Raw genomic sequence first — 16,576 nt, 5'->3', positions numbered from 1 at the left:
AGCCAGTTAAAGAAGTCAGTGAGCACATGAGAAATGTGCCCACTGTAGGCTTCTTCTAAGGAAGACCTAATTAAATGCAAATTTTTAGATGCAAACTTTTTCACACTAAAACAGGAATCTGTATCCTGGTGAAATACAAATACACAAAAATGGACAGTAAAGAACCCATGAAAATAGCATGAATTTTAGAACCAGATGACTAGAGTTGAACCACGGCTCTGCCAATTTCTATCTGTGTGATTTAGGAACAGTAATATTAGACCAAAGCAGTCTGATAATACCTACTCCACCAGTGGAGTGCCTGGAACATGGGAGTCTCCAATAAACTTTAGTTCCTTCCCTGCTCAAGAGAAATGACCATGTTACAGGGATCTGATTTATCTTAAATGCTGAGGAAAGGACTGAAGGAGCTGGCTCACTGGAGGACAGGGAGGCAGGACTTTTCTGGATTCTTTGCCTTCTTCCTGGGATGGGGCTTTGGATTTTTTGAGGAGAGAGGTGGACACAAAGCTTTCTAGGCTCTATCAATTCTGTAAATTCTAGAATTGGTAGGCAACTCACATTCCAGCTTGGGAAAATATGCCTGTGTATACAAATGTGAAATCCTTGAGGATGGAATGTTAGGTATTTATATTTAAATACTTTCTCTTAGATAATAAAAGTAATTAAAGGCCATTAAAAAATTAAAGGCATACAGAGAAGTATAAAAAATAAATGAAAGATCAGTCCATTGTTAACATCTTGGAGGATCTTTCTTAATTTCTTTGTATGTATGTATACAAACTTTTAAAAATAGGCAGAAGTAGGATTAAACTGTACATAGCATTCTATTGTTGTTTTCACTTGGTGAAACAGGTCCTATTGTGGACAGGCGCTCTGCTCCTCCCCACTTGACACACAGCTGCATCTTTTTGTGCAGTGCTAGCTGAATCTCTGAGACATGGTGGTGAAGGGTGGAATAAATGTATTTGGCCGTATTGGGCCCCTGGTCACCAGGGCTGCTGTAAACTCTGGCAAAGTACAGGTTGTGGCCATCAATGACCCCTTCACTGACCTCAACTACATGGTTTACATGTTCCAGCATGATTCTACCCATGGCGAGTTCAGAGGCACCATCAAGGCTGAGAACAGGAAGCTTGTCATCAATGGGAGCCCCATTACTATCTTCCAGGAGAGAGATCCCACCAATATCAAATGGGGTGATGCTGGTGCTGAATATGTTGTAGAGTCCACTGGTGTCTTCATGACCTTGGGGAAGGCTGGGGCTCATTTGAAGGGTAGTGTCAAAGGGTCATCATCTCTGCCCCTTTGGCCGATTCCCCGTTTGTGATGGGCGTGAACCATGAGAAGTATGACCCGCTTCTTCACCTTCCATTTCATTCTCCCATTTATCATCCTAGTCCTCGTACTAACACACTCTTCCTACACAAAACTGGGTCAAACAATCCACTAGGCATCTCATCGGACTCCAACAAAATCCCATTCCACCCATACTACACCGTAAAAGATATCCTGGGCCTATTCCTCATAACCCTCATCACACTAACACTAGTACTATTCTATCCAGATCTCCTGGGAGACCCTGACAACTACATCCCCGCAAACCCACTCAGCACCCCACCACATATTAAACCAGAATGATATTTCCTATTTGCCTATGCCATCCTACGCTCTATCCCCAATAAACTTAGAGGTGTCCTAGCCCTTATCTGCTCTATCCTAGTGCTAATAATCATCCCTATACTCCACACAGCAACAACGAAGTCTGATGTTTTGACCAATCAGCCAATGCCTATTCTGAATACTAGTAGCCAACCTACTAATCCTAAAACGAATTGGAGGACAACCAGTGGAACACCCATTCACCATCATTGGCCAACTGGCATCAATCTCATACTTCTCCATCATTCTAATCCTAATACCCGCAGCAGGCCTAATTGAAACAACTTGATAAAATGATAACAGCCCTTGTAGTTTAATAAATTACACTGGTCTTGTAAGCCAGAAATGAAACACACGCTTCCAAGGGCACTTCAAGGAGAAGGTCGCTACTAACCCCACCATCAGCTCCCAAAGCTGAAATTCTCATTAAACTACCCCCTGGTTGGTTACATAATAGCCATAACCCCAATGTGCTATACCAGTATTAAGACATCCCACCTGTTCCTGCACCTAGTTGGGCACGGGAACGGCCCTATGCTTTATTGTGCATACATTTATATTCCCCATGGATATCATCTATATACTACATATTATTTACATTACATAGTACATTAAATTCTTGGTTGTACATAGCACATCCCTTGAAATCAGTCCCAGTCACCATGCTTACCCCTCCCCTTATCTTTCCTTAACTAGCAAGCTTCGAGAAACCAGCAACCCACCCTATAAGTACCCCTCTTCTCGCTCCGGGCCCATCAATCGTGGGGGTTTCTATAATGGAACTATACCTGGCATCTGGTTCTTTCTTCAGGGCCATGGCCTTAATATTCGCCCATTCGGTCCCCTCAAATAAGACATCTCGATGGACTAATGACTAATCAGCCCATGATCACACATAACTGCGGTGTCATACATTTGGTATCTTTTTTTGGGGGGGGAGGGATAGCTATCACTCAGCTATGGCCTAGGTATAGGCCTCGCAGCAGTCAGTTAACTTGCAGCCGGACCTAAATTGAAGGGTCGACGCGGTCAACATGTGCAGCCCACAGAACCACTGTCAGTCAGTGGAGCCGGGAAATCTATTTAATGGTCACAGGACATCCGTTTAATGGTCGCGGAAAAGTCTGAGTTAATGGTCACAGAGTATTTATTCAATGGTCGCAGGACATACACACGAAGCGACGCACACGCACACGCACACGCACACGCATGCTCAACAAACCCTCCTACCCCCCATACTTGCAACCGCATCCTCGTACTACCCTCCGTCCTGTCAAACGCCAAAAGCAGGACAATAGCACAAGTGCTTTAGCAAGCAACTACACTCCTATTTTTTATTTCTATCATAGCAATATTTCCATTTACGCCAATACTGACATAGCACTCAAGCATTTTGAAATTTCTACTGTGAAAAAAGTCTATGCCTTGATGAAATTATAATTAAATTCTAATAAAAATTTTTCCGCCCCAGCAATACCACCGACACCAATGCACCTCGGAATTTTGCCACAGGGAAACTCACCCTAGACCGCAACCGAACCTCAATGGGATGTGTCACACAGGTTAATGTCGCTTAAACACAAAGCAAGGCACTGAAAATGCCTAGATGAGTCCACCACAACTCCATAAACACACAGCTTTGGTCCTGACCTTACTATTAGTTCTTAGTAAACTTACACATGCAAGGATCCACGCCCCAGTGAGAATGCCCTTTAGGTCCACCAGACCGAAAGGAGCAGGTATCAAGCCCACAAACCCAATGTAGCTCACAACACCTTGCTCAACCACACCCCCAAGGGAAACAGCAGTGATAAAAATTAAACTATAAACGAAAGTTTGACTTAGTTATGCTAACACACAAGGGTTGGTAAATTTTGTGCCAGCCACCGCGGTCATACGATTAACCCAAATTACTATTCACCGGTGTAAAACGTGTTTAAGGTAACTAGACAAATAAAGTTAAACCAAAACTAAGCCGTAAAAAGCTACAGTCAAAATAAAATAAACAACGAAAGTGACTTTAATAAACCCGAACACACGATAGCTAAGACCCAAACTGGGATTAGGTACCCCGCTATGCTTAGCCCTAAACCTAGACATTTAACAAACCAAAATGTTCGCCAGAGTACTACTAGCAACAGCCTAAAACTTAAAGGACTTGGCGGTGCTTCACATCCCCCTAGAGGAACCTGTCCTATAATCGACAAACCCCGATAGACCTCACCACCCCTAGCCAATACAGCCTATATACCACCATCCCCAGCTCCTTCAAGATCGTCAGCAATGCTCCCTGCACCACCAACTGCCTGGCCCCCTGGCCAAGGTCATCCATGACAACTTTGGCATCGTGGGGACTTATGACCACTGTCCATGCCATCACTGCTACACAGAAGACTGTGGATGGCCCGTCTGGGTAAATGTAGCATTGTGGCCATGGGGCTGCCCAGAACATCATCTCTGCGTCTACCAGCGCTGCCAAGACAGTGGGCAAGGTCATCCTGGAGGTGATTGTGATGCTCACTGGCATGGTCTTCCACATCCCCGTTTCCAATGTATCCATCGTGGTTCTGACCTGCTACCTGGAGAAAGTGGCCAAATACAATGACATCAAGAAGGTAGTGAAGCAGGCACCCAAGGGCCCCCTAAAGGGCATCCTGGGCTACACTGAGGGCCAGGATGTCTCCTGCGACTATAACGTGACACCCAGTCTTCCACTTCTGATGCTGGGGCTGGCACTGCCCTCAATGACCACCTTCTCAAGCTCATTTCTTTATGATAATGAATTTGGCTATAGCAACAGGTGGTGGACCTTATGGTCTACATGGCCTTTAATGAGTAAGAGCCCCTGGCCCACCAGTCCCAGCAACAACATGAGGGGAAGAAGGGCAGTCAGCTGCTGGTGAGTTCTTGCCCCAACTCGATCCTCCAACACTGAGAAACACCCATCCTCCACAGCTTCTCTCCTAGATAAAGAAGGGGAGGGGCTGAGAGCCCTACCTTGTCATGTACTGTTGATAAAGTGCACCCAGCCAATATCTATATATGGTGGACAGCTATCCTAACATAGGTATACATTATTAACCACATAGCATTCCACTGAAAGGATATACCATAAATTAATTAGTGCTATAAATGACATTTAGATAAAACTGTTGTTATAAACAATACTTCAATGAAAATCCTTATATAGACATCTTTGAGCCTTTTTAAAATAATTTCCTTTGTATAAATTGCCCAAGTGAGAATGGCTAGTTTAAAAGAGGAATTTTTATTTTGATACATATTGCCAAATAGCAAGGTTCTATTTCAACAATAGTGTGGGAAAGTGGCCCCACACCATCTCCCGCTCTCATACTGGGTATAACCATTGTTTTTAATGTTTTGTCAAATAGAGTGAAAATATATGGCTTTTAATTTTAATTTACATTTCTTGAATTGTTAGTAAATTACACATTTATAGGTCTATTGACCATTTTCTTTTGTAAATTTTAGTTCATGTACTTGGCACATTTTCCTATCAATTTGTAAGAGCATCTATCCATCTTTACATATGGTTCTTTGGCATGGAACCCAGAACATTGCAGTCATCCAATAAATATTTGGTGAGTCCCCACTGGCTGGCTGCAAAGGCATGTTTATTCGCACGGGAAACAGGGCCAAGGGATCTAAGATTGAATGCTGACTGCCAAGAAGTTGCTCTGTGTCTTTGGGGGAAATCACGTTCTTGGAATCTGAAAATGCTGAGCACAGTCAAACTCCCAGTAAACCTGACACATGTCTCCCCCCAGGCTGACACTTCAGGGAGAGCAGCTGCTGCAGATAAGCTGAAAGATGCACCAGCAGGAAGAGCAGGGCCCAGCTAGAGGTACCGGGGCTGGCCTGTCCTCAGACCTCCCTCTTTCTTGGTCTGCCAGGAACCCTTGACATCCTTCTTCTAACAGACCTTAATGAGTCTAAGAGAACTTAAAGACCTTAACCTAAAGACCTTCATGAAGCTAAGAGAAATCAAGAACTCTTGTTTTCTATGGGATATTTACTAGGAAAAGAAGACAGTGTTTTCTAACAAAATCTCATTGGATTCATGTTGTAAGAAGCCTTGGTCATCCAGACCATGCAGAAAAATCATAAAAATAAAACATTAATTAATGCTATCTTTATATTAAGTGTTTAATTTTTATATTTGTGAGGACAGACCTTTGCTTTTTTCTCTTTTGTTTTAATAATCAAAGTATTTTTATAATACAAAGTGGTTTTCTGAGAACACAACCCAACGTTCTAACATTGTGCCCTTAGGAATGAGGGGCCCATTTGCCCTTTGTGCAGGAACCTATGGGGATGTAAGTTGGGGATCATTTGAATCATCATCCAACAGACAGCAGGCCCTGTAAGAAAACGTCCATGGTATTTTATTTGTCAACATTTATACACTGTAAAGTTCTTTCGCAAGAATTATTGCCTGTGAGGTAGTGCAAATACTATGTATTTTTTTAGTTTTATGAGGCCATTAATTAGAAGATACATCATTGATTTAGTAACAGCTTTTTGGGATTACAAAAAAGGTCACACGACCACATTAAATGCACACATCTAAAAATGTCTCCAGACTTCAGAAATGTTAAAATGCAAGAAAAAAATATGATTTTTGCCTCAGGGACCTAGAATGGCAGTAGCCCCACTTTACATGAGAAAACAGAGAGAAATGGCATGCCTTACCCAAAGAATCAAGATGTGAGCCCACCCCTCCTTGGTTCGGTGCTCTTTAGATGAAATGTTTGCTGGAGCAAAGGGGTTAAGAAAGAGTTTGAGGTTAAGTCAGCCAGAGTGGAGGAAGGCCTGGCCAGGAAGGAGCAGGGGGCTCAGAGATGGGGCCAAAGCCAGATAGACTCTGTGCAGATTGTGGGATTTGGCTTTTGGCCACCTGTTTCTGATCATGGGTTCTTGAACTTATTCCAAATATTCCATGTCATAAATTCACTCTGTTTTATTTCCCCTCTTTTCTTCTCCTTTATCATTCTGTTCTCTTTCCTGGCATCCTGCTCCACCTTCGGATACCTGTTGTTTTTCCAAATTCTTCCAGATTCACTCACCAGAATGTTTGCATTCTAAGAAAGATCAAAAATACTCAAGTCAAAGAAGGAAATTTCCAATGGTGCAACTTAGGATCCATGACAGACAGTGGGAGAGACATCTTTGGCTACACATTCAAATTTATATGTCTATCTACAGACTTAGAGTTATAAGTAAAAGCCATTTGTGGCCTTGGTACTCTACATAATTGAGGGGTGGGGATTGCACAACTTGTTTAATGGCACTGCTACAAGGGGTTGAGCAGAAACACTGGGTAACTTAGCTTCCCTCACAATGTTCTGCACATGCCCAGTTTAGCCTTGGAATCTTGCTGCCATGGACCTCAAACAGCTGAGCTAAGCCGGGCAATCCAGAGCCCAGGGGCTTAAGATGGGGCTTACTTCAGGGAGCTTTGCCTTCTTCTCTCTGGGGGCCTTCTGTTAGTTTGAGCATCAGTCAGCAATTGACAGTGACACAAACACCTATGAGGCATCTATAGCAGCATGGAGTTGCCTGTATGATAAGGGAGAACTCAACAAAAACGTGGTTTTTGTTGTTGTAAATTCTGCCCCGATTTATTGCCCAGCTTCCTCCCCTCTCACCCCAAATGTCTTAAGAGAACAGAGACTTTCTTTCTGATAAAGTTCTTTCTTTGCCCACATGAAAGGGATGTGTTTGCCTCAGGGGAGCGATTGCAAGCTTGCTGGAAAAGAGCAGTTGTCTGTGGAGACAACCACAGCTTCAGTTTTTGGGCCACCAGACCCCATGGCTGCCCTTCTTCCTACCTTCCGTTTGAGCAGGAGCAGTAGTTTGTGCCAACTCCAGAACTTCAAGCATGCCATTTCTGAAACCACAACAAGTCTCTTAAGCTTCCTGAACAAAGTGCTCAGAGTGTAAAGCCCTGAAGCTCTTTTGGGCCTCCTGAAACCACAAAGTTGATTACCGAACAAAAACCCAGAGCATCTGAGTTTGCAGCTGTCTTCTTTGGAGCTCATCTTAGAACATGAAAATCAGTTATTGAGGGTAGTGATTTGGGGTGAGGTGGGAGTCTGCCTTCTTTATTTAGAGCAGTAGCACAATTGAGAGTCCATGGCCTTTCCGAGCACAAGTACCTACGCTTAATATCACATTTTAAATAATTGTATTATTACTAGAATCGAATTAAGAAAATATATAACAACCAAAAGCTGTTGTGAATTCAAGAATTCTTTCTACTCATTCTACTCACCCTTATATTTTTGAAAAATATTGGTATATTTGCATGAAAAACTATTTTTTCACTCCTGAAAGCATGCATTTCATGTGCACTTTGCAATACCTCCACAGCCCACTTGAGGTCCTGCCAGAAGTTGAGAACCACTGAAATGGAAACTACTCATCACAACTTGTATATAAGAGGTGTTTAGTAGGTCTGCCGGCTCACATGGAAGAGGACAGACCATGTATTTGGATGCCTTTTAATTCAGTAGTTATTTATTGGTCTAGGATTACTGAGACAAACTCCTCTTGGAGTGTAATGCCAGGAACTATGTATCTCGGATGGTTATATTTTCTCTTTCCAGGCAATTAAAACTATACAACTTCCTGTATTTCCAGTTTTTCCTTGGTTATGAGAAAATTTAGAACTAAATGCAACTCTTAGTGTGGTAACCACAATTACTGAGGCTACATTTCTCTGAGATGACAGGGAGTGCAGGTGACAGTGGTGGGCTGAGCGACATGACTCATATCACAGCACCCACCCAATAGAGGATGGCAAAGCAAAGCAAAGCAAAACAAAGGAAAGCATAACAAAACAAAACAAAACCTCTTCTGCCGAGGAATTCACGAGAGCTGACCAATGTAGATGGGCAGCAAAAGCATTCTCACAGGCGGTCTCCTGACCACCCTTCCAGGAGAGTTATCTCTTATCTGACTTGTTGCTCCTTTCTTGTTTCAGTCTCTGTTACCCCCAACCTGCTTCTTTCTGCCAGAGGACTAATGTCATGTGTTATTTGACCACCAGGGGGCAGTGCAGAATAAAGAAAATATGGATCCCCAGTCTTGCTGCTCCAGGCTGAAAATTTTCGTTGTAAAACCATTCTCTACGCTGTGCTTCAGAAACCTGTCTTTCTCCATGATTTTTTCTCTCCATTTAAAAACTCATATTCTGGTGAGATGCACACATGTAAATCTATATTTTAATCAGTATTTCTATAAATAGGCTGTGCCTTGGTGTCTGTTGAAGTCCTCTTTACAATAAGGGGTCACTTAACACATGGTGCTGTGACATGTATATCAAACTAGAGCCCCAGAGGCCATTACACTGGAGTAGGGCCTCCTTTGGGTACATGCCACAAGGTTGTTATGAGGAAGTATGTGGGTAAGAATTACTTACCTACAAATATCCAGTCTGCTTAGCAATTTCCCTCGGTGTTATAAACAAAGACCCTTGGGATCTGATCAGTGTATTGTGAATTTGGTTAGTGTGAGTTTGGTTAGTGTGAGTCTGGTCCCTGAAGTCAGCTTTTCTTAGAGTGCTTTACAGGCTCGAGCTGCTGTCCTGCCTGAGATGCAGCTTCCTGGCTCCAATTTATCCAATTGTCTGCCCTCATAACATGAATCCAGTATTTGCTTTTTTGTTTTGTTTTACGAGTTTGTCACTATTAATAAAGGTATCGGCAAAGGGGGGAAGGTGTGTGGTAAATATTATGATGCATATGGTCACTTCTCAGTCATTAATTCAAACTGTGACTATTATTTAATCTTTAATGAGCACAAAAGGGTTATTAGGCATTTTCTAGAAAATAGAGATAAATAAAAGGCCTGCAGATTCATCTTTAGATCAGAAGACAGCACCAGTTGCCAGTAAGGAATTTGACCTTGGCTTCCTTAGAAAAGAACCTAAATTGACCAAGAGACTTAGAATTTCACTAAGGTAGGGGTTCCCAGAAAATCTTTTGGAAATATTTGAAGAAGAGTGTAAAAATGATTTGATATTCAAGCACGGTGAGATTTTCCAGGTATCTTACATTGGTATATAAAGATTTATTAAGATTAAAAAGAAAGGATCAAACAGTTACATAATATAGAGCAGAGCAAAGAAAACAGGTTAGGAGTGTACTGAATATGAGCATGTCCTAAGCTGTGGTAGGTATTATTATTATTATTATCATTATTCCCCCTATAAAATGAAGAAATTGAGCCAGGAAAGGTAAGTAATTTTCCCAAAGTTTTCCAGTGGAAGAGGTGGGATTCCAATCCAGCCCATGGTCTTACAGGCTACAGTTTTCTCCTGACTCCAGGGTCTGCGTTCTTAATGGTGATGCTGTCCACTCTCCGGAAGGTTCTGGGATTCCAGAACAATCTAAAGGAAAGCAGGACGCAGGCTCCACGGAGGCTTTCCTGAGTCTAGCTTCAGAGCATTCCTGCTACACTGATAGATGAGTATAATTTATTTTACTCTCCCTGGTAATAAATCTGTTTCTTTATTCCAGGATGATATGCTTGAGGGTCTCTCAGCCCAGTCATGACATTACTTCTCAAATGAATCAGACCTCAGCCTATAGAAATAATTCAGGAAATATACTGAGTTTTGCCAACCAAACTTGGGAATAAGGAAATCTATAAACAGTTTAATGGCAAGTATACCTCTGGGAACTAAGATAAATAACACCCACCTTCCTCAGTTCAGTCAAAATTATGCAAATAAAACTGCATGCATTATGGGAGAAGGCAAACACACTATTTAGTGAGACTGAAATGTTTATTGAAAGAATTCCTGTTAGAAACAATTGTAGTAATTCAGAATCTGTATCAGAAATAACAGCAGATCCATCCAATGAAGGAAATCTTAACAGCAAGAATGCACAGAGGTTAAAGAAACCACAAAAGATAGAATTAGGGTGGCTATAGGTTATTCTAACTAGTATAATGATGGTCACATATTATTTCTCTAGAGTAAAATTCAATTTAACAAGCATAGAGTGAGCCTAGTACAACATCCAATGGCTCAGAATTATTGTCACGAACCACTGGGGCATGTGAAGCCACTGTCTTGATGCTTTGTCATACTCTTAAATCTTGTGTCTGTCTTGTAAATTGGTTTTTTCTTCTCCTGTTGCTGACAGGCTTCAGCAATGTGCACCTCTCTAGCAGTTGCTGCCAGCAGTAGACACATTGTGTGAGGACGGCCTAACTCTGTGGGAGAACTCCTTAACTCCTACCTGATCCGCAAAAAGTGGTCCCTAGAAGAAGACGTGTTTGCTTATAATGACCCTGCCCCTGTTAACACCTGATTGGATGAAAGGTGGGCACCTGGCTCCAGCTGGACCAATCAGGGTTCCTCCCCAGGTCACGTGGAATCTGGGGCCAGAGAGAGAGTTGAATTCTCTGTCTGACACTAACCAAAACACATGAAGTTGGGAGCGGTGAGGGGCTGTCTTTGCCCAGTATGTGTGGCCTGGTTACTAGAAAAGGCAAACCTCAAAGGAAAGAAAAGAAGTAGATGCTTAAAGAGGACAAATAAGGGGCAATGGCGAAGTATGCCAAGGATTCCCAGTGTACTTCTCCTTGCCGTTCTGTTCCTTCTTGAGGCCCAGATCATTCCTGTCCGGGGTGCTACAAGGCGTCTCCATATCCTGATAATACATTCTCCTTTTCCCCCTTTAGTAGAGTGGACATTTATTGGCACTTCTCCAGCATCTGTTCTTTACTACTCATTCCTAATAGCTCTTCAAATTTCTGAGAATGTGTTTTGGGCAGACTTGATCCCAAACCTTGGCTCCAGAGTGGGCACAGACTGAAGCCAGTTAGCTCACCCCATTCTCCTGGCCGTGGTGATTGGTTCAGGGGTGAGCACGTGACCTAATTTGGGCTGTTTGAGCTATTCAGAGAACTTTCTGGGAGCTTCTGAGAAAGAAGTTTCCTTTCTTAATCTTCAGAGTTAGCAAAAAAGAGGCTCTGAGTTTTCAGTGGACATAAATGAGGAGCTACTTAAGTGTCAGGTGTTCTGATAGTCATCTTACAACAATAAGGGGGTCAGATTTAAGATAAAGTCAAAACTATGCAGAGAGGGGAAAAAAAAAAAGTGGGTCCTTGGTGAGTATCTGAATTAAGCTTTACCTGAAGCCTCTAGACATATTCTTAAAATTGAGTTGATTTGAGTTAGGTTTTTGGTTGCTTACAACTAAAGGCATCTTAATTGATACGCCATTTCAAGAGGATTTCTGTCATTTGTAACAAAAGTACGCTAACTTTGTAGCATTGTAAACCCAAATTTGCTATGACCAGTATATAGAAAAGTCAGACTAATTAGGCACTGAGGCGGGACCCAAGGGTATCCCCTATAAGGTAAAGTACTCAGGCTTTAGTGTAGAGTTTTTAAATACTATCTTTTTTCCATTTTTAAAATTGTGAAGTTTAACATATATACATAATGGTGATAACTTCCAATGTACGATTTCACAAGTTAGAGAGCAAATCTCGAAGTTAATACTATTTTTACCTGTTCTCAGTCCTTTGGGGACTTATTTCCTGATTCTTGTTTGTTTTCTCAATAAGCAAGACTACTAAATAAAGGACTTCAGGATCAGCTTCAGCATATTTTAGTAACAGAGGATACCTTTGAAAGACTAACTAATTCAACTTCCTCATCTTATATATAATCCCTGAAAATTCCTCCTCTCATATATAATCCCTGAAAATTACTGGACGTCTTCGAACATAAGTGTAGCAGGTTGTGAAATGGGTCTTTTCCCATTGTCTTGAAATTTCAGTGAAAACTGAAAGCTGAGGACAGTGAACACATCCCTCTACTTTCTAAAGAGAATCACTGGGCACATCCCAGCATGACTTGCTGAGCAGTGTCCAACCTAGTCCGGTGGCTGTCACCCCCTATGCACTCTATAAAACAAATCTAAGGATTCCCTGGGAGGAGGATTCCTTGCAGAGTTCATAGTAGAGAACATATTTCTCTTTCCCTCCCTTGAGGGAAGAGATGGGGAACGTCTCCCCTAAGCCTAGAGGGAGGCCCAAGAGCAGCACTCCTGGAGGCTGGGCTCACCTGCCAGAGAGCTTCTTGGCTGAGGCCTTGCTGAACTGCAGAACCCCCAGGCCTGCCAGGTGCTGCCACCACCTGAGTGCACATGAGTGACTTTTGGGGTCAAACTCACCTGGCTTCCCAGGAGTTTGGGAGTACATGTGAAGAAGAGACCAGAGTAGCCCAAGAGGCAGGGCAAGAGGAGAGGGCAGCAGTAGAGGTGGGCAAGGCAAGGATCACACATATTCCCTGAGCTAGTTCTGAGTGACAGTGTGGTGGGGCAGCCACAAGAGAGCTGGTCTTAAAGGGCTCCAACCCCAAAGGCTGCCCGCTGGAGCAAGGGGATCCTGCAGAACAAGGCTGCATGGCATTACCCACCAGGGACCAGAAGCTGAAGGGCTGTCACAAGAGGTCATCTGGAGAGGGAATAGCCTAAGTCAAAAACTGGTGCAGGGGGAGGCCTCCGAAGAATTCACTGATGTGCTCTCTGCTGGTTTGAATCTGTTATGTACCCCATAAAAAGCCATGTTCTTTAATGGAATCTTGCGGAGGCAGACCTATTGTGGGTGGGACTGTTTGATTAGTTGTTTCCATGGAGATGTGGCCCACCCAACTGCGGGTGAGACCTTTTGATTAGATTATTTCCTTGGAGGTGTGAGCCTGCCTATACAAGGTGGGTCTTGATTAGTTTACTGGACTCCTTAAGAGAGCTCAGGGGCCCACACAGACCCAGATGCTTGGAGATGCAGACAGAAAGATGTTCGGAGATGCTAAGCTAAGAGATGAAGTCCAGAGCTTGTCCTGGAAAAGCTAAGAGAGGACCCCCAGATGCTTAGAGAGAAACACCCTGGGAGAACAAGCAAGGATGCACAAGAGCTGAGAGAGAGAAGTTAAGAGAGATAGAAGCCCAGAGACATTTTGCAGAAAGCCATTTTGAAACCAGAACCTGGGAGCAAAAGACAAGCAGATGCCAGCCACATGCCTTGCAGCTCACAGAGGTGTTCTGGACGCCATCGGCCTTTTTTCAGTGAAGGTACCCTCTTGTTGATGCCTTAGTTTGGACACTTTCATGGCCTTAGAACTGCAAATTTGTAACCTAATAAATCCCCTTTACAAAAGCCATTCCATTTCTGATATTTGCTTAATGTCAGCTTTAGTAAACTGGAATATGCTCCATGAAAGAGCCAGAATTTGAATTCCCATTGTGGGAGGGCACAGCTAACAGCACAAACTATTAAAAGCACCAATGTTCCCCTTTGTTTCTCATCTCTCCCCTTGCCCCTGGCCCTGAAAGAACCAAGGGTAGCAAAGATGTATGTGTATTTGTAGAGTGAAGAGAAAAGAGAATGAAAGAATAGAGTATCCCACCTCTTCTTTTGCCAGTGCCGGTTTTAGGGCCAAAAGTCAGTTTTAAGCTGGGATAGGAGAAGTTTTAATTAGGCAAAAGATTTAAATTTTGATATTAGATTGGACTTGACTTATTAACAGCTGAAAACAAGATTGTTCTGATATCCCAGAATGATTGGAAAAGATTTGAAATTTCAGTCTTCTATTTTCCAGAGGTGGGGAAGGAATTGCTGATACAGTGTTCAGGGGCAGTGATGGGAGAAGAATAAAGCCATTTAGCCTGCTAAATAAATCAGTCATAGTGTTGTAAATATGCACCAAGAACATATTGTACATTTTGGGACAGAAATAACAATAGATCAACAAATTCAAGCTACTAATTGGGAATCTTAGTATAATAGAGCAACCTACCGATAATGCTGTTTTACTAAAACAGAGCTAGTCCAAAAAATGCAGCAAAGATCAACACAAACCCCTGGCAGAGACGCCTTCCTGCCAAATGCATAAACAGTCATCTTTTAGGGTACCAAAATTCTTACCATGTGAGTATTCTCTCTCTCCCATATCCTGCCCATTATAAAGGAATTCTGGCTTCTCTTTCTAGAAGGTTCTTTGAGGACTTTGCTGTATTACAGAATGTAACATCCTATTCTATGGTCACCAACCTATGAGTAATTCTGAATTATATTATGTGAGAGAGAATGAATATGACTCTTGTTTACATGTATGAGTAAGGAAAAAGATCATGATTAATGCATCTATTAAAATCAGAATTCTTGTGTTTGGTATTTTATTTTAAACTGTCCTTCCTGAGATCTTGCACTGTAAAAGATAACAGTAGTTTATTTTGATAGCTGGACAAATCTATGCCTTATTGTGAATGTATATAGGTATGCAGGCATACATGCATGTATGTGCATATGCCTTTGACTTTTCAGGATCCCAGTTCCCCATCTGTAATATAAAGCATTGCATCTGAGGTTCTGATCTCCATTTCTACTATAGTTATAGCTCCAAACAAGTTATTCTTAAGGCACTGCAAACTCAGCATCAACTTATGCAATTACAGATGCAGTATATTTTGCTCTAAGTATGAAGGTTGGAAAACGTAACACATTTTACAAAGCCTTTCAAGGACCACAAGTGAAATGGAAATCCTGTTTTTGGATCCTAGATTGTCCAGAAAATTCAGTTAACTAGGACATTTTTGGACACTCTGAGTTTCATATACTTCTAGAAATGGGTCATTAGTAGTATAATGGATTTATAATATGGTTACTCCAAATTAATATGATGAATACAAAAAACAATAATATGAAATTATGCTTTGATGTAACATTCTTGCTGATTTAGAAAATCTTTTAAGTTTCAGTTCTTTGTACTGCATGAGATTTTTAATCCACTTTTGGATTTTAAGCGATTGAAAACTCTCCCTTAACAAAATTCTATTTTAGCCAGTATCTTCATTTTAAGAGAGGAATGCTGTCAACAAGATGTATGTACATTTCTTGTCACAGAACAAAGACACTGCAAAACAAACAAAAATCCAGTACTGTAGCATAGTCCAGAATAGATTAGAAATCACCACCATTAACTTCTTCAGAGATTTATAAATTCCATTTTGCAAACGTAGAGTTTTTGATCACCTCTTCACCTTAATAAGGTCAATTATTGTCAAACATAAACATGAATACAATTTTCAAAATTTTGTGGCTCAGATTAGCCCCAGTTGAAAGAGAAATAAGAGGTGTATTATAAAATGTTTTAAGTAATACAAAATTGTGAACTTTAGTGTTTTTGCAACAGCAATTGATGCATAATCCATTAGGTTAATAAATAGATTTTCTTTCCTCACCACAAATTTGGTAAGAAATATAATCATCCTCTCCTCAGTAATTAACAACATTAATCCCCCTTCCATCTTTTTCCCCCGCTGGTCTCTGAAACGTGCTGCCCCAATCCTCTTAATTCTCAGATCTTTCTTTCTTTGTCTTTTCTTTTATCAGCGCTTCCTTTCTTCACTACATGTTAGTATTAGTTATGTTACATTCAGCTGAAAGGAACAGAGACCCAACCATGGTGGCTTAAACACAAAGGGTTTATTTTCCCTGTTATAAAAAATCTGGTTTCAGAATACCCAGAGCTGATATATAACAGTGCCGCAAAATCAACAGGCCAGGTCCTTCGACCCCTTTGTCTGCCATATGTAGCTTCCATCCTCAAGGCTAACTCGGGGTCACCGTGACTGTTGTAGTCAGCCATCACCTCTGCATTCCAAGCAACAGGAAGGAGAAATGGAGAAAGAGGGCTTGCCTCTTCCAGAAGTCCCATAGAACACTTCTGCCCACAAATAATTGACCAGAACTTGGTCATGTGGCTAATAGCTTCATGAGAGACTGAGAAATATTGAATTTTATTCTAGGAGGTGATGGGCTCAGCTAGAAGTTGACATCCTATTACTAAGGAAAATAAGGAAATGGA

General features: G+C 41.8%; 1 pseudogene; it reads left to right on the top strand.

Annotated features, from left to right (window-relative positions):
* Positions 1–940: 940 nt before the first annotated feature.
* On the top strand, positions 941–4,501 carry LOC119530441 (annotated as a pseudogene).
* The last annotated feature ends 12,075 nt before the right edge of the window (positions 4,502–16,576 follow it).

Source organism: Choloepus didactylus, chromosome 3 (genome assembly GCF_015220235.1).
Source record: "Choloepus didactylus isolate mChoDid1 chromosome 3, mChoDid1.pri, whole genome shotgun sequence".
Taxonomy (NCBI): Eukaryota; Metazoa; Chordata; class Mammalia; order Pilosa; family Megalonychidae; genus Choloepus; species Choloepus didactylus.
This window is presented reverse-complemented; position numbering and strand designations above follow the sequence as displayed.